Source organism: Rana temporaria, chromosome 3, assembly GCF_905171775.1.
Source record: "Rana temporaria chromosome 3, aRanTem1.1, whole genome shotgun sequence".
Lineage (NCBI taxonomy): Eukaryota > Metazoa > Chordata > Amphibia > Anura > Ranidae > Rana > Rana temporaria.
The window spans coordinates 58438075-58457004 of record NC_053491.1 but is presented as its reverse complement, the minus strand read 5'-3'; the positions used below and the strand labels follow the sequence as shown (position 1 = coordinate 58457004).

At 42.8% G+C, this 18930-nt stretch overlaps 2 protein-coding genes across 4 annotated transcripts in view; one reads left to right on the top strand and one right to left on the bottom strand.

Moving 5' to 3' along the window:
• Window positions 1-18930, bottom strand: part of FAM227B (family with sequence similarity 227 member B) — a 521136-nt gene that overhangs the window by 266295 nt on the left and 235911 nt on the right. The gene's annotated exons all lie outside the window — the stretch shown is intronic.
• Window positions 1-18930, top strand: part of FGF7 (fibroblast growth factor 7) — a 107351-nt gene that overhangs the window by 1781 nt on the left and 86640 nt on the right. The gene's annotated exons all lie outside the window — the stretch shown is intronic.

The window sequence follows — 18930 nt, the reverse complement described above, 5'->3', positions numbered from 1 at the left end:
TGTGCAATTTGTGAAAGATATATTTGACTGATTGGCACAGAGAAAGTGGTATGTTAGAAGGATAAAACTGTGAGTAGACATCTGAAATGAAGTAAGTAGACATCTAAAAGGTTGATCGGGATGGATGGGGAGATTGATTATGGAGCTTGTTAACAATGTAAACTAAACAAGAAAAAAATAAATCATAGGCAAAAGGAATACACATCTGATGGTGGAGGAAAGAATTGCAGTAGCGGAGAAAAGGAAGTTGGCAGGTGGATTCTGGAATATTGCAAAGAATGAGGCTGCTGAATAGTTCCCTTGTTTGTTTTAGGGATAATGCTGTGTCCATTAAGCTATAAAAATTTAAAAAATATATATATTTTGTAGAAAGGTAACAAATGATTAATAAAGTGCTGTAATGCATCTCAAATGAATCTGCGTCACAAAACCCCAAACATTTTAAGATGTTTATGAAAAAAGAGTAAGTGTAGAAACCAATTATTTCTGGTTGATTTATGCTAGCTGTTTTGAATCATATTTAATTACATAATTAAATCATCAGGATTACAATAAAGTGGTTCTGTATAAGTCAATGAACATAGACAGTTAGTTCCTTAGAAATTGCATGGCAACGTATACAACTATTGGCTAATGTTTTTCTTACACCTGCATGGTTTTAAAGTCTAAAATGTGAGAATGGGACTTTGATAAAATGATATTGCAAACACATGGCAAAGTTTAAAATAATGATTTTTTTATATGTTCTATTCAAATACAATCATGTCACTTCTGTAAACTAATCACTAGTTGTTATACCAATATTCACAAGCACACTTACAAACAATAGAGAATGTTACAAACAATGCATCGATTAACTCTCATGTCTGATGAATAATCTTAGCAGTCATGAAATGTTTGTTTATTAGATACAATATTAATGTCTTCTTGTAGCACTAGCCAAACATTTTTACAGGATGTGATTCTTTTTCTAAAGAGTTGTTATATTGTCTGTCTGACACTTGACAAGATAGTACAATTTTTTAAATATACAGTTTTGTTCAAATCGACCAGGACAAACGTTATTACATTGCAACTCAGATGCCATTATCAAAATGACATCGCCATTCTAATTATCTTGGGATATCCAGGGACTGGCTGTAATAACTTGGAGACGTTGGCTAGTTGGAATTTTGTGCTAATATACCAAAGATCATGCAGCAGGTGTTTTTGGAGGAAATTAGTCTAGAATCAATTTCCTAGTCTTGGCATTAGAATAGATGAGATTCACAATGACATTAATATTTTATTTGGTCTGACAATCCAAGCTATGTTTAAGTAATTGAAACTGCTTTCAGTATGGTCATATAGGTGGTAAAAAATGTTGAACTTTGAAATGCATGAATATGGTACATATGTAAACATATTCAATGACCAAGTTAAGACACACATACACATTTCCCACACTGTGACATTTATAATATTTGCCAATTTCTAAACAATGTAACCTACAGTGACTGTAAGGAACACATATATTTAACTATGTATATTTGTGTTGTGGAGATAGCTGGTTTTCAGAATTATCTTTCTTACCTGAGGTGCATTAAGAACACAAATGTTGTGCTCTGAACGGACTACTAGATAAGATACTAAATAGTTGACGCAGTGATAACTCGGTGTTTAACTTTCTAATGAGAAATACTGTACTTTGTAGAGTATGCAGTCGGTCTTAGTTTATTTTCTCTGTTGATGTTTCTTATGGTACAGCATAAGATTATTTCACAGCAAATATGAATAAGCAACCTAACCCAACCTTACCCATCTCTGCTATGCTGAATACTATATCAAAAGCTAAATAACACATTGATCATTTTGTATTTCTTAAGTGCTTACTACCAATGCCCTATTAACCTCCCTGGCGGTATTATTCTTTCAGAAAAAACATGCTGAAAGCGGTACCATTATTTGCAAGGAAATTTGGCGTTTTATATTGTAGGCCTGTAATTTTTAGAAATAACTCACTTAAATCTGACCAAACAAGATTATAATAGGCATCCCGGGTATGACATTTTTTTAAAAACAAAATTATAAATTATAATATAATAAATAACTATAAATAATTATAACAAATAATAATATAATTATAATAAAAATTATTCAATAATGTAATCAAATCAAAATCACTGAAATTTGCTCAGTTGCAGAATTGTCGCTGTCATTATTTTATTTTTTTTATGACGAATTTCCCCGCAAATCGCTATCGCACAATTCTGCAAGTGATTATAATTTATTATTGCTGTTTTCTAGCTGATCTAAAACTATTTTTGACATAAAAGGACACTTTTGGTTGCTATGGACAATCTACAGTTTGCAGGGAGAAAAAAAGGTTTTTATTATATAAAATGACATGCAGGACACTGAGCAGACCACTAGGGACAAGGGGTGTGTGTTTTTTTTTACATACAGTACTGTAATCTATAAGATTACAGTATACTGTATGTAATGTGTTTGTTTACTTTTTTGAATTTGGCGCCGTTCTCCGTCCCCGTGCGTCGTAACGTCGCAGGGAACGGAGATCGGCGGCACAGGAGGATGCTGTGTGAATCGAGCGAGGTCCCGCTCGCTCACACAGCGCGGTGGAATCGCTGGATCCAGGGAAAAGGTAAGTAAACACTCCCTGTACATCCAGCGAGGCAAGCCCGAGTCTGACTCGGGGTTACCGATTTTAGCCCAAAAATCTCACCCCGAGTCAGACTCGGGAACACCGCTCAGGAGGTTAAAGAAATGCAACTATACAAGAATATTATTGAGAGCACAAATCTATCATATTACTAGGCAAATTTAAAGAAAATACTTTGTGAACCGACCATCCTCTAAATGTTTTATAAAATATTGTCAGACCCTGCTATGAATATACTGTGCAATATGGTAATATGTATGCACTATAATCCTGCTTCAATATCTGTCTAAAATTTAAAGGTATGTGCTTATTTATTACCATTGGCAATGTAGCAAGAAAAGTGACTGATATATGTGTTAAGATCTGAGAACTAGGTGCCTGAGGCAAAGGTATCCTTTAAACCTTGAGAGTTCATAATAGGTGACCTAATTAAAAGCTTCAGACAGAATCTCCTTGTAATTAATTTTCTAATTGTTCTATTTTACGATGCCTGCAAGTACATTAAAGTGACAACAAGAAGTAGCATCGGTTTTAGACGTTATAGAGACAACTTCATTATTTTTTTAAACTTGAACACCAAGGTATACCTTGTCCATCATTTACCAAGTTACCAATAATGTTTGGCAGGTTTCTCTGTATTTAACTGTAAAAGCAGTTTTAATCCTACACATTATTCTCACTTGTGTGACAAAATCAATACTATTCAATGTCATTTTTTAAATATTTTAAAAAATCTTAGAGATGTAATAGTATTTTTATAAAATCTACATGGGTTCAACAAAAACTTGCAGTATACCTGGGTAACAAATGAATTGGGAGAGGGCAGGCAGATTTCTTAACCCTGGTCATTCTGAGTAAGAAATGGGTTAAGGCTGGCCATATGTGATTAATTTTAAGTTGCTTCATGTAAAGCCAGCAGCACTGATCGTTCATAAAAAATCTGACAGGCTAGTTGTACACAAGTTGATTGATCAACTCGACTGGTTTGCAACCAGTCAGCCCATACATGAATTGAAATTTGGCTGATCCCTGCTGAACCAGCTGAATTTCCGATCCATGTATGGCCAGCTTAAGTCTAATCTGTGGGGGTGGAGGCTGTAAAAATAGATAGATGAGACTATGAGGCTGAAAGAAAATGTAAAATGGAATGGCCCATTTACGTATTTCTACTGATGCGAGATGTCAAATGTAAGTGCTTAGCCTAGGTTACGCATAATAATTTGCAAACTTTTTTTTTAACAGGTATAGAGTTTGTTGAAGATTAACTGGGTAACAACTGACAATGCCAGTCAGTAGTAATCCAAAAAGTACAGTGTAGCATAGCATTCCAAAGGGGTGTAGTCATACAACGTAGTTAATTGTAAAAATAAGGCAAAGAAAATACGTAGATTAAGGCAGAGCATCATTTAACAGCAGCAGCAGCTGTTTGGTAAATAGGAAGGAAGAATTAAAAGAAGGCACAAGTAGGCCTTTTTAGGTCTAAACCCAGTGCAAAGCAACAATTTCTGTCATTAAGAAAGGTCTAGTTAAATATAATTAATGGGGTTGATTTACTAAAACTGGAAAATGCAAAATCTGGTGCAGCTCTGCATAGAAACCAATCAGCTTCCATTTTTTTCAAAGTATAATTTAACAAGTTGAAGTTAAAAGCCGATTGGCTACCATGTACAGCTCGCACCGGATTTTGCACTTTCGAGTTTTAGTAAATCAACCCCAGTGTGATTATCAAGTTAGTAGTCACTGTTGGAAGAGAAAAACAGGAGGAAAAAGGAGGTGGAGGAGGGATCTAATCAAACTGCTCCATGCGATGCCTGTTTCTGAGAATCTATTCAAGTCAACCAGACCTTGTCAATGTTCTTGGGACAGTTTCTACTCTCATAGGTCAACTGATACAAAAGCACTACAGTATTAATAGCATTCCTCCAGCAGCCATGTAGGTGAAGGAATATTATCTCCCCTGCTCTCTATACCAGCAGGTCCCGCTGATTGCCGACCTCTAAGGTGGTGCAGCCGTTGATGTGGTTCTGCCCCCGAGGATCCTATTGTGGACCAGGCATAGTGGAGCCAGTCCAGGGGTGTCCAACCAGGGGTCCCACATATTTTCAAATTTATTCGGACTACCTCTGATTTTGTACGCAAGTTGTTCTCTGATAAGAGAGTCATTTACAGAGGCAATCCACTCTGTGTGTGTGGGGGTCATCGTGGAGATCCACTTTCTTGCAATGAGTTTCCTAGCAAGGAATAGTACCCTGAGGATGGCAGTATATGTATGTGGCGTGTATAGTTCTTTGTCTAACCAACCTAGCAGACAAAGTTTAGGGTCAGTAGTAAATTTAAGATTCCATATACTATTGATAGTGGTTATCACTGCTGCCCAGTACCGTTGTAGTTTCGGGCATTTCCACAGCACATGGACAAGCGTACCGTTGTCAACAAGATAGTGGGACAGAGTGGATCATCCCTTCTGTGCCATTTATGTAGCTTCTCAGGTGTGCAGTATGTACGGTGAATGATGAAAAGTTAAGTACATTTTTGAGAGGAGGATAGTGACACTTTAAGGACATTGTCTAGTATTGTATTCCATTCCTCGCCAGAAATACATCCTATATCTTCCCCCCATCCCACTCTACAGTTCAAAGTTATCACTTTAGAAACATGTCCAAGCAGGGAACTATAGATAGAGGAGATTTGTCCCTTTCTGGATGATGACTTAATAAGTTGTGTAAGCATCGCAGGTCTAATGAGCTCCCAGGTGGAGGTCGTGGCCTGCACCGCAATGGCGTGCCTAAGCTGTAGGTACTGGAAGAACGAGGTATTGGGCAGGTTGAATTCTGCGCGCAGGGATTGGAAGTCACGGAGTATGCCCCCATAATATAGTTGTGGGAGGTAGTTTACTCCGCACCTTGACCAGTTGGAGAAGTTTTGTAAGTTCTGGGTAGTTACGGTTATTCCAAATGCGTGACCAATTAGTATACCCCTTGTATTGCAGGTGTTTTTTGGTTTTGTTCCATATTCTATCTATAAGTATAAGTGTGGGGTATTGAGTCAGTTCTCCCAGTTCGCCTGCCTCTAGGCACTCCACAATCCCATCGCCGGACAGCTGCGAACACACTACACTCCTAATGGGATCAGAGGGTTCCGGATAAAGCCAGCCCGTCAAGTGTTGCAGCTGAGCCGCCATAAAATAATAGAATGGGGTTGGTACTGCTAGGCCACGAGAGTCTTTTGCCTCTTGTAATGTTTACAATTGTATTCTCTGAACCTGTTTCCTCCAAATCAGTGCACAATAAATAGTATTACACCTCTTAAACACATAGATAGGAATCCAGAGAGGGGCATTGTGAAACCCATACAATCAAGAAGAAAGAGAACGGCGCCCTCTAAGTGCAGCATATTTAAAACGTCTTTAATAAAAAGGGATTAAAAACACTCACATTTGAGTAGAGATAATCAGGCATGTCAAGGATTAAGTGTGTTTCATGCGCATTAGTCCTGGTGGAGTGTGTACATCACGGGCTGATGGTTGAGATCTGAGTCCTGTAGCACTTCTGTCTGCACTGAATGTGTACAGCCTAAAGAAGGGACACGCATGTCCCGATCGGGAATCGCTGCCCGCCAGCCTGAATCCTGGAAGTGACGACAACATCACATCACGGAGCCTCCACGATCCCCGTCCCAGCCGCCGGCCAGCGCTGTACACATTCAGTGCAGACAGGAGTGCTACAGGCCTCAGATCCCAACCATCAGCCCGTGATGTACACACTCCACCAAGACTAATGCGAATGAAACACATTTAACCCTTGACATGCCTGATTATCTCTACTCAAATGTGAGTGTTTTTAATCCCTTTTTATTAAAGATGTTTTAAATATGCTGCACTTAGAGGGCGCCGTTCTCTTTCTTCTTGTTTGTTCTCAGAGCCTCTTCTATCTTTTTGGACTGGCAGCCATCTACTAACTTTCCTGTATACCTCCTTACATGGACTATATACCATATATGGACTCATATTGATTTTAACCCCTTCCCTGCCCATCCACTTTCCTTTTATATATTTTAATGTTCTTTTTAGACAGCTATATCCAGAGTGTGCCATATCAACCCACTGTTTTTTGAAACCCATACAATATCTGGGGATTCCAGATCATCTTGACCAAGTTGCAAAGGCCAACAACAGAAAGCGGCAACTTAATCCAGCTACCCGTTTTATCTTGAAATTTTTTAAATTGGGATGAATTACAATGCCTAGATATTTGAACCTATCCACTACTTTAATCTGATTAGCCTCTTGAGGTAGGGGCTCTGGCATTGGGTCCAGAGGTAGTATTTATCCCAATTTATCGCAAATCCGGAAAAAGTTCAGAAAGTATGAATTAATTCCATAAGATTAACCGAGGAAATTGATGTATCGCCCAGAAACAAAAGTGCGTCGTCCACGTAAAGTGGCAGTTTATCGTCAAGTTCCCTTCATTTAAATCTGATTATTCCCGAATTCCTCCTTATGGCAGCTGCCAGGGGCTCTATGGCCAGGGCAAAGAGTAGGGGGGATAAGGGACAGCCTTGCCTAGTTTCCCTGTGTACAATAATCTAATCCAAGAAATGATTTTGTCCCCCAAATTAAGCTTTTCTAGTACCCTCCATAAATATTTCCACTCAACACTATCAAACGCCTTAGCGGCATCTAGCGAAAGGATAGCTCTGTGTCCTGGATTATCAGTGGGTATTTGCATGTTGAGATAAAGGCGACGTAGATTGTTTGCTGTGGACCTATTCGGTATGAAGCCGGACTGGTCTGGGTGAACCAGTCTAGTCACCACCTTTGAGAGTCTCATGGCAATGATTTTGGTAAGGAGTTTTAGATCTGTATTTAACAGTGAGACAGGTCTATAAGAATCTGGCTTATCAGTCTCTTTTCCTGGTTTCAATATGACCACCACCACTGATTCATAAATATATCCAGGCAAGGAGTCCAAGTCAAACGCTTCTGTAAGTGTATGTAGTAGCTCCGGTAGGAGTACCCCTCCAAATTCTTTGCACAATTCAATTGGTAGCCCGGGTCCTTCAAGTTAGGGAATGTAGCTAGTGCCAGCTGCAGTTCCTCAAGAGTGAGAGGTGCATTCAAAAGTTCCCTATCTGATTCTTGGAGCCAAGGTAGGGTGATAGAATCCAGGAATTGTGTTAACTCATCTACAGGGTAAGATACCTTAGGCCTCGTACACACGACCATTTTCCTCGACAGAATCCATTAAGAAACTTGGTGGCAGAGCTTTTTTGCAGAGGAAAACGGTCGTGTGTATGTTTTTCATCGAGAAAACTGTCGAGGAACTCGACGAGAAAAAAAGTGAACAAGTTCTCTTTTTCCTCGTCGGGAGTCTCAATTTCCTTGTTGTGTTCCTCGTTGGGCTGGTTTTCAATGAGAAACACGATTGTGTGTATGCTAAGAACCCACGCATGCTCAGAATAAAGTATGAGACGGGAGCGCACCTTCGGTAAAAGTAGCGTTTGTAATGGAGATAGCACATTTGTCAAACTGTAACAGACTGAAAAGTGCAAATCATCGCCTACCAAACTTTTACTTAACACGCAGTAACATGAGATTAGCAAAAGCAGCCCCAAGGGTTGTGCCAGTGGAATCGAACTTCCCCTGCCATCGTATATGTTGTTGTACGTCACCGCGTTTTAGAACGACGAGATTTGGTCTTGACAGTGTGTACGCAAAGAAAGCTTGTCAAGTTTCTCGACATGCCTAACAAGGAACTCGTTGAGGAAAACGATGTTTCATTAACGACGAGTTCCTCGGTCGTGTGTACAAGGCCTTAGAGGAGCATAAGACCTGGTAGAAGGAACTGAATTTCTTCAGGATGGAAGGTATATCAGTGTCCGTTAGTGTCGAGGAAGCTGTAATGCTATGTATCACCTGGAGCAGTTGCTGTGACCTGGCTACCATGGCCAGCATGTGACCAGTTTTCTTGCCCTCCTCAAAATATGTTTGGGAGGTGAAAAATCTTTTGTTGTCAGCTTGCTGTAAATGTACAGTGCGGTAGACTTTCTGTGCATCCGACCACCGCCTCTCATGGTCAGGTGTGAGAGCCCGCAGATATAGTTCCTCTGCTTTCTCCAGAGGCACTACATCTCACGCATAGGGGGTTCAATAAGGAGAAAGATTAGCCAAGCGTTGGGGAATATAGTAGGCTCTGTTTAGGAATTTCAGATACAGAAAGATGGAGGTAAAGGGAGGACAATGGCATCCCCATCACACTTAAGGTAAGAGGTATTCGACAGGATCAGCCTCCAGAACAATGGGCTCAGGGAATAGGGTAGCAACTGCATGTCATAGTTGTAAATAGCAGAAATTCATATTGTTAGCCAAGAAGCATTATGGTCTAAGTGCAGCAAATTACATCACCTTTCCATCTGAAATAACATGCTTCAGAGTAGTAAACCCTTGGGCAGCCTATAAAGTTGTAGTCTACCAAATAGCATTTTATCATACCATTCTGAGGCAAACTAATATATTGTCATGTAGCACAGAAACCACAACCACTCTGGAGAATAGTCTTATCATTTTGAATGCAACATAAAAACATGATTAATTGGAATGTTCCTTTCAATCCAGAATACTAATAAATATCCACTTAAAATCTTAAGGGGGAAAATGGAGGATTACCTAACACATGTATTTATCATACTTACTAATAGCTGGCTGAAACTGCAGAACTAGCTTCTAGAAGGAGCTCTTATCTCAAAGTATTTAAATATGTTTTGCTTCTGTAGTTAACAGCCAGTGATGTATTTCTTTACAAATACCACAATAGTGCTGGGTGTTCTGTTCAGTTTTTTAAGGGAATTTGTTAAAATTTTGGTGCATAAAGCAATACAAATAAACACAAATAAAGGTCCATAAACACCAATGGAAGACATCAGTGTGCAGTTTGGTATTTATGTATAAGGCCTATTGTAAATGATAACAATAACAACAAAATGGAGGTGGAGATGAATAGTAGATATTTTTCATACAAAGCTTAGGTGCCAGTGGAACTTATGAAGAGGTATGCAATACAGTACTTGGTTAGCCGTCAAAATAGGATGTACAAGATATGACGTTAAGCCCTGGTTCACACTGGGTACGATTTGGAACGATTTGAGATGCGATTTGACATGTAAAATCGCATCTCAAATCGGCGGCATTTGCCGGCAATTGTCGGCAATGGCACTGTCCTAATCAGTGCGACGCCGCATCTGCGATTTCAAAAAGTAGTTCCTGTACTACTTTTTGCGATTTTGGGCTGCAATTTACATTAAATTGCGGCCGAAATCGCGGCGAAATCACGGCCGCAAAATCGCGGTAAAATCGCGCATTTTACCGCGATTTTGAATTCGCAGCAGTGTGAACCTAGGCTAAGAAGGGGATTCTGCTATTGTATAAGGATAAGTGACCCACATTCCCCTGATTTTGTCAAAAAGCTGTATTCACACGGGAAGAGTTGGAGGGTGAAGATCTTCCCATTTAAGAAGAATACACTATTTAGAGTGCTTAAAGATGCACTCCAGACACAAAATGTTTATTTAAATGACTCTCAGTAGCTGCAAAGTATAAAAATCCATTTTATGTGCAACAAATGTCTTTGCAACCCCAGATTTAACCTTGTAAACGTAGCAATGACTTCCCAGATAGCAAGCAAGTGCTGCAAGTTTTAAAATGGCTTTCTAAGCTATTGCTAGACTTGCCAAGATTTACAAGTTTGTTGCACAATTACATCAAGTCCACATTGCATGACGCCAGATCAACTTTCTATGTAAACATTCTGCAAGTCTGCTGCAAGTTCTGGTTCAAGTAAGTTGTGCAATAGTCATCCCACCACAGGGGTCACTGTGGCTGAATTTTCACGCTGTAGACTTGCAGAGCTCTGTACTGTAGACTCACCACTGCAACTGTGCTATTGCTAGAGACTTTGCAAATTTGCTACAAATTGGAAAGATTTCAACTAGAACTTGTGCTACAAGTGCCCTGCAAGTGTACAACTTGCCAGTGAAAATGTACAGCAAGTTAACAGACTTACAATTCAACACTGTCACAAATTTGTGGCAAGTTGTCCTTGCTATCTGGGTTTATCATGGTGCTGCACATAGCTTGTGCAGAAAGCAGAGCTGTGGGAGGGGCACAGCAGGCCTCATCCAGTAAAACATTTTTTTTTGCAAATGAGCCTGCAAAGTATTGCAGTTGTGTTCAATGGATCACATGTGCAATCCACAGGCTGCTGCAGAGTCTTCCTTTAGCTCCTTGTAAATACCGAGATACAGAATTTCAGTTAATAGACTACGAGGTTCAGTAATTACCACATTCGTGCTTCATTGAGAACCACTTTGTGGTGGAAGACAGGACTTGTAGTTCATTCATTCTTTGTGAATGAATGATGTGACCATGTGGGCGGTACCTGCAAAGCCGTTGCAAAATTTGAATGTGAAAGCTGTGGTGGGGGAGAAGAATGCTGTCAGAAAATGGGGGGGGGGAGGGTTTGGGGATAAGGGGGGGGGTGGTGTCTACTTTACATGGTACACTCCAAGTATGGGTGTAACAAGGTCTAAAAGGTAGAGATAGCCTTTAACCACTTATGCCCCGGACCATTTTGCTGGTCAAAGACTGGACCACTTTTCGTGATTCGGCACTGCGTTGCTTTAACTGACAATTGCGTGCGACATGGCTCCCAAACAAAATTTACATCCTTCTTTCCCCACAAATAGAGCTTTTTTTTGGAGGTATTTGATCACCTCTGCGGCTTTTATTTTTTGCGCTATAAACAAAAATAGAGCAACAATTTTGAAAAAGATCAATATTTTTTACGGTTTGCTATAATAAATATCCCCCAAAAATATATAAAAACTATTTTTCCCTCATATATTTTTGGTTAAAAAAAAAATCGCTTTGTTCTCAGGCCAGGCCCCACTTTCACTTGACCTCTGGAGGGTCAACCAACCATCTCACTTTCTCGGTTCACTGCCCAAGTCAGCCCATTTCCTCAGAGAGCTTCACCCTTTTGAGGAACTCTGTACGGGCGAAGGTCCGATCCGGAGGTCCTTATCTACCTCCTACAAATCCTTGTTAGATCCCCATGCCACTGAAGACCCACCATTATTGGCTAAATGGGAAAGGGATTTGCACGTCACCTTCACGGAACCCCAAAAAGACCGCATCCTCTTTTTCGCGCAGAAATCTTCACTTTGCAGCCAATACCAAGAGATCACATATAAAATAGTGACACAATGGTACAGGACTCCTTCGGTTCTGGCTAAGATATTTCCTCTTTAACCTGACCGATGCTGGCGTTGCGGCCTACACCCAGGCACGCTATTGCATATATTCTGGGACTGCCCTGTGCTCCAAACTTTCTGGCAACCGGTTCTTAAGCTCATACAGAAACTCACGGATGTCCCCCTTCAGGATAACCCGGCTGCAGTTCTCCTTAACCCTACCCCTCTATCACGGAAAAGTTACCATAAATCCCTCCTCAAGCATCTCCTTAATGCTGCCCGGGCCAGCATTCCACCTCTCTGGAAGCAACAGTCAGCACCCACGGTGGCCCATTGGATCGCAAGGGTGAGGGACATTGAGCGAATGGAAGATCTGACCTCTGCGCTGAGAGACAAATCTGAGGAACATAGGGCCAGATGGATTCATTAGAACATCTTTCGCTTCTCTGACGAATTCACCCAATACATGGCTGGATCCACTGTATAGGATCCCCAGCACCAGTTCAGCGTTATCGATCTGGGATCCCGGGGGTAATTGCCCCTGCCCTCCTGTCTCCCCCTCCCCCCCCCTTTTTTTCTCCTCTCTCTCTCTCTCTCTATTGTCTTTCCTTCCCTTCTTCTTCCTCTCTCTCCTTTCTTTCTTTCCCTTCTTCTCTTTCTTTTCATTCCTCTCAATAATAGAAAAAAGCTGTGGTGAGCACAGATGTTTATGTTTATCCTGTATTAGACTTCAGCGAGTAGTTAGACGCTGACTGAATGGTGATTCCTACCCACCTGTAACGGTTCAGTACGATCATTATATCTCACATGCTCATTGCAATATATCGATACTGTGAAGTTGCTTTTTATGCTTGTATCTGTGTCTTATCCTTAAATAAAGAATAAAAAAAAAAAAAAAGATCGCAATAAGCGTTTATTGATCGGTTTGTGCAAAGGTTATAGAGTCTAAATAATTTATTAATATATTTTTTTTTACCAGTAATGGTGGCGATCAGCGATTTTTTATCATGACTGCAACATTATGGCAGACACTTTTGACACATTTTTGGGACCATTGTCATTTTACAGCGACCAGTGCTATAAAAATGCACTGTTTACTGTGAAAATGACACTGGCAGTGAAGGTGTTAACCACTAGGTGGCGCTGGAGGGGTTAAGTGTGCCCTAGTGTGTGATTCTTACTGTAGGGGGGATGGGCTGTGTGTGACAAGACAGTGATCACCACTTCCGATTACAGGATCACTGTCATTGTCACTAGGCAGAGCGGGGAGATGCTTGTTTACATCAGCATCTCCCCGTTCTTTCCTATGTATTTACTAATGCTAACAGCATGACGGTTAAAATAATCAATGTTGATTGGGAGAGTGAAGTTCCACTTTAAAGCTTTAGCGCACATGACAAAGGGGTGCACTTTTCAGCTCTTTGGGCATACCACTTTGCATAGGAATCTGAATTCACATTCCTAGAATTAAATAACTGTTGGTACATTTGTTAATGCGCTGTGGTATGGGATGTCAAGCAGTTTCTATTACCACTCTGTGTGAATACTGTATTTAGCTCTTCTGAAACATATACAATACAATTCATGCCATTTACTCTAGATCATATACAACTTTTGTTAAACAAGGGCTATAAATAATACACACAGACAATTTTCTCAGATGTCTGCAGCATGCTTTGAAATGCCTACAATGATAATATAAACTTTAGAGGTAACGCACATTTTCCATTTACTAAAGCCGATTGCATGCGGTATGTAGGTGTCAGGATCCATTTTCCTTAAATATCACATGCAATTCTAAAACTGTCCATTCACTATGCCACTTTGTGGTATTTACCACACAATGCAGAAAACGCTTAGTAAACACCATGTGAAAAGGTGTTAAACTCAATTTACAGAAGGAAATAAATAATTAAATGCATGCGGTCCAAGAATGCGGTAGTTAAGGAATGTAGAAGTACAATAGCCAATTTTGAGTAGTCTCTGCATTTTTGGACCAGTTCTCTCAACAGCGATGCATAGAAACCTAAATATGGCAATATGGAAATCATTGGGATTGATTTATTTAAAGTATAGCTAAAGGAACACTTTTTTTTAGCTTTAATGTGCCCCATTAGGGAGATTCATTCTCTCTCTATTTGTCCTGTTTACCATTATCATTGAAAGTGAACGTAAAAGAACATCCCAAATTTTGGGTTGTCCCCAGAGAAGTAATGGAGGGTAAATCTTCCAATGGGGACAGAGATGGCAAACAATTTAAACAAAACTGTCAGGGGTTATAACCCTCCCTTACTCTATCCAAAATAAAAATAAAAAGTTTTGCCTATAGTTCTACTTTAAAGCCTCATACACACCACAAGCTTTCTTTTTGTCAACCCAGGGGAGCAGCCAGGTGGAGGGGAGGACTGGGTGGGAGCAGCCAGGTGGAGGGGAGGACAGGGTAGGAGCAGCCAGGTGGAGGGGAGGACAGGGTAGGAGCAGCCAGGTGGAGGGGAGGACTGGGTGGGAGCAGCCAGGTGGAGGGGAGGACTGGGTGTGAGCAGCCAGGTGGAGGGGAGGACTGGGTGTGAGCAGCCAGGTGGAGGGGAGGACAGGGTAGGAGCAGCCAGGTGGAGGGGAGGACTGGGTGGGAGCAGCCAGGTGGAGGGAGGACAGGGTAGGAGCAGCCAGGTGGAGGGGAGGACTGGGTGGGAGCAGCCAGGTGGAGGGGGAGGACTGGGTGGGAGCAGCCAGGTGGAGGGGGAGGACAGGGTGTGAGCATCCAGGTGGAGGTGAGGACATGGTGGGAGAAGCCAGGTGGAGGGGAGGACAGGGTGGGAGCAGCCAGCTGGAGGGTGTGGGACAGGGTGGGAGTAGCCAGGTGGAGGGGAGGACTGGGTGAGAGCAGCCAGGTGTAGAGGAGGTAAGTTCTTACCTTAGACGATAATAGAATCGCTGGCTCCTTCCACCTGACAGCCTCATGGTCTCTCTTCCTGTTCCCCCTCCTGCTCGGCATGCTGGGGGCTGCAGTCCTCTCAGGGAATCATCCTGGGGCCTGCTGGTATCCTAGGCTACATGTCCCATAATGCTCTAGGTTATAGTTTCCCAGCAATTGGCTCTGAATGTAGCCAATAGGAGCATGCATTTGCAGGTGAATACTCTGCTCAAAGAGGAGAAGAGAGGGGTGGAAATCCCCCGCAGCTGCAGCTCTGCCTGTATCTCCTCACAGAGCCTGTCAGTTTCAGCGCCGCTGTCCTGTCCTGATGGAGCCTGGGGTCGGCATCAGCACAGCCTGCTCACTAGTTTTCAGGGGGGGGGGGCAATTGACCCGTTGCCCCCCTGGATCCGCCGCTGGTGTGTACTAGGCTTAAGGCAAATAGACTGTGCAAGTTGCGCCAGAGCTTAGTACTTGCGATAAAGCTTAACTTTACAAAGAATACCCAATCACATGCAAGGAAAAAAACTGCATTTTTGCTTGCACATGATTGGATGATGTAAGTGAGCACAGCTCCCCTCATTTACTAGGCTCTGAAGCAATGTCACCTGCAAAGTGCTGAGTCTATGTGCCTTTGGTAAATCCACCAAATTACATTTAGTAAATCTACCCCATAAATAGACTTATTTTCTCCTGTGATTTCACCAGATTTTTAGAGACCTTTTTTGTGAATATACAAGCATATATATCATTTGCTGCAAAAAAAAACTCCCAATCACTCCAAACATACTACAATGTACATGCATATAACAATAGTCTAATGTAGTGGGGATATCTTCCCAATGACATCATTGATCTTTTTGGCTATCTATAAGGGGTGTGAGAGATTAGCTCGTGGGGATCACCTTTTCTGAATCACAGTCTGTAAGCAGGCACTTTCTTTTAAGTCCTGGCGGATGCCAGATTTTATTTATAAACGGTTTGCAGATTAAATAAACAAAACAATAAATTAAATCCTTGCCGTCCAGCGCTAAACTAAACAAACAGGATCTCCTCTCTATACAGTGTGGGGCTAGTCCTGACACCCACAAAACATGTAGTAAAGCAAACCTTTTCAGTCCAGCACTCAGCGCTCCCCTCACTCAGGTCCCTTCCTGAGTTTCAAGCCAGAGCCCTGTTGTGCTCTCTTCCTGGACATTTAAAGTCCAGCTGATTGTGGACTCCAGTAGACCCAAACATCCGGACCGGAATCCTAGCCAGGCCCAGAGGCTGTAAAACCCGGAATGGATTCCGGTTCAGTCTCTCATAATGGAACGTATGCGAGGTGAAATGTACCTATGATCAGGTATCGCACCTCGCATACTGTCACATATCCTCCCCCCTCTGCTCAAGCCCCTGCGGCTGAGCACTTGACCCAACCATACAGTGCACACGGGAGAGGGCATCTGCATTATTTTGGAGCTTCCCTGGCCTGTGCTCCACCGTAAATTTAAAAGGCTGTAGAGCCAGGAACCACCTTGTCACACGAGCATTTTTCTCCCCTGTTATCACACATCCACTTCAGGGGAGCATGGTCTGTGACCAGCTTAAATGACCTCCCCAGTAGGTAATACCTCAGGGAGTCTAAGGCCCACTTAATGGCGAGACACTCCTTTTCTACGATGGCATAATTTTTCTCGTGCTTGTTCAGCTTCCTGCTCAGGTATACCACTGGGTGCTCCTCACCATCCCTGATCTGTGACAGTACGGCCCTAGTCCCACCTCAGAGGCATCCGTCTGTATAACAAACTCCTGGCTAAAATCGGGTTACTAGTACGGGTACCATACAAAGAGCCTGTTTTTAACTTCTGAAATGCCCCCTCGGCTTCGGGGTTCCATTTGACCATGACCGACCCCTTACCTTCGTTAGATCGGTCAAGGGGGCGGCAATGGTGGCAAAATTGGGTATAAAACGCCTGTAATACCCCGTAATGCCCAGGAAGGCCCTCACTTGTTTTTTTATTGACTGGTTGGGGCCATTTTTGAAATTGCCTCAATCTTATTGTCTGCGGCTTGACCATTCCCGGCCAATAATGTACCCAAGGTATTTGGCTCCTCCAGGCCTATGGCACATTTCTTTGGATTGGCCGTGAGATGTGCTTCCCTAAGGGAATCTACGACCGCTTGTACACGGAGCAGGTGCGATTCCAATCTGGGCTGTGGATGACCACATCGTCCAAGTACGCCGCTGCATACGAGCGATGTGGTCTCAAAATTTTGTCCATCATTCGCTGGAATGATGCAGGGGCTCCGTGCAGACCAAACGGCATCCGCTTATACTGAAACGAGCCCTCAGGAGTGGAAAAGGCAGTCTTCTCCTTGGCCGATTCAGTAAGCGGTATCTGCCAATAACCTTTCGTTAGGTCTAGGGTCGTTATGTAGCGAGCCTGTCCCAACCTGTCCACAAGTTCGTCGACCCGGGGCATCGGGTAGGCGTCAAATTTGGACACACTGTTAAGTTTTCTAAATCATTACAAAACCTAATACTGCCATCAGTTTTGGGACCAGCACTATGGGACTTGAACCACTCACTGTGAGACTCCTCGATCACATCCAACTCTAACATATTTTTTATTTCTTCCGCAACGGCCTCTCGCCGGGCCTCTGGAATTCTATATGGTTTTACATTTACCCGAACCCCTGGTTCCGTCACTATGTCAATGTTGGATCGTGTGGTCAGTCCGGGTAAGGGGGAGAAAAAGTCTCTATTTTTCTGCACGAATGCCCTAACGTCACTTTGCTGTGCTACGGACAGGGAATCCGTGATGGAACGTCAGGTATCACGGTATCCGGTCTGTTGGAAGTGGGGACGTGGCCAGTAAACCTCTCTCGGTCCTTCAGGCTTTAAGACATTTACATGGTAAATTTGGTGTGTTTCCTTTTCCCTGGCTGGTAGACTTTGTAGTTTCCCTCCCCCACCCTTTGGACAACCTCAAAGGACCCTGCCACTTGGCTAAAAACTTGCTTTCTACCGTGGGAACCAGTACCAACACTCTGTCCCCCGGGTTGAAAGTACGGACCTTGGCACCCCGGTTATAGACCCTCCTTTGGGCCTCCTGGGCTCGCTCCATATGTTCCCGTACTAGGGGCAGAACGGCTGCAATTTGGTCCTGCATCAAGGAGACGTGCTCTATGATGCTCCTATATGGGCTGACCTCTCCTTCCCACGTTTCTTTAGCAATATCTAGCAGGCCCCTGGGATGCCTACCATACAAGAGCTCAAAGGGGGAATAGCCTGTGGAGGCCTGTGGAACCTCTCGTATGGCAAACATGAGATATGGTAGCAAAAAAATCCCAGTCTCTCCCATCCTTGTCAACCACCTTTTTCAACATACTCTTCAAGGTTTTATTAAACCTTTCGACCAGACCATCTGTCTGGGGGTGGTAGACAGAAGTACGAGATGGGAGATTTTGTACAATCTACACAATTCCTTGGTAACCCTTGACATAAAAGGGGTGCCTTGATCGGTCAAGATCTCTTTTGGGATCCCTACTCGACTAAACACCTGGACTAATTCCTTGGCAATAACCTTGGCGGAGGTGTACGCAAGGGTATGGCCTCAGGATAGCGAGTCGCATAGTCCAGGATCACCAGAATATGCTGGTGACCTCGGGCAGATTTCACGACCGGCCCCACCAGGTCCATGCCAATCCTTTCAAAGGGACCTCAATTATTGGTAGAGGAACAAGGGGGCTGCGAAAATGGGGCGATGGTGCTGACATTTGGCACTCGGGGCACGATTCACAGTACTCCTTGACCTCTGCATGCAAACCGGGCCAGAAGAATCTTTGGGTGATTCTCTCCCTGGTTTTTTTCGACCCCGAGATGTCCCCCCATTACGTGACCATGAGCAGGTCTAGCACCACCCTGCGAAAGGGTTTGGGAACCAGTAGCTGTTCTACCTCTTCCTCTCCATGTTTTATCACCCGATATAACAAATGGTTTTTAATTGCCATGTAGGGAAAGGACACCACCCAATTAGGATCCACCGGTTCCCCATCCAACACCTTAACATTTTCCCTGGCATTCATGAGGGTGGGCTCTCGCAGCTGCTCGGTACAGAAATCTTCC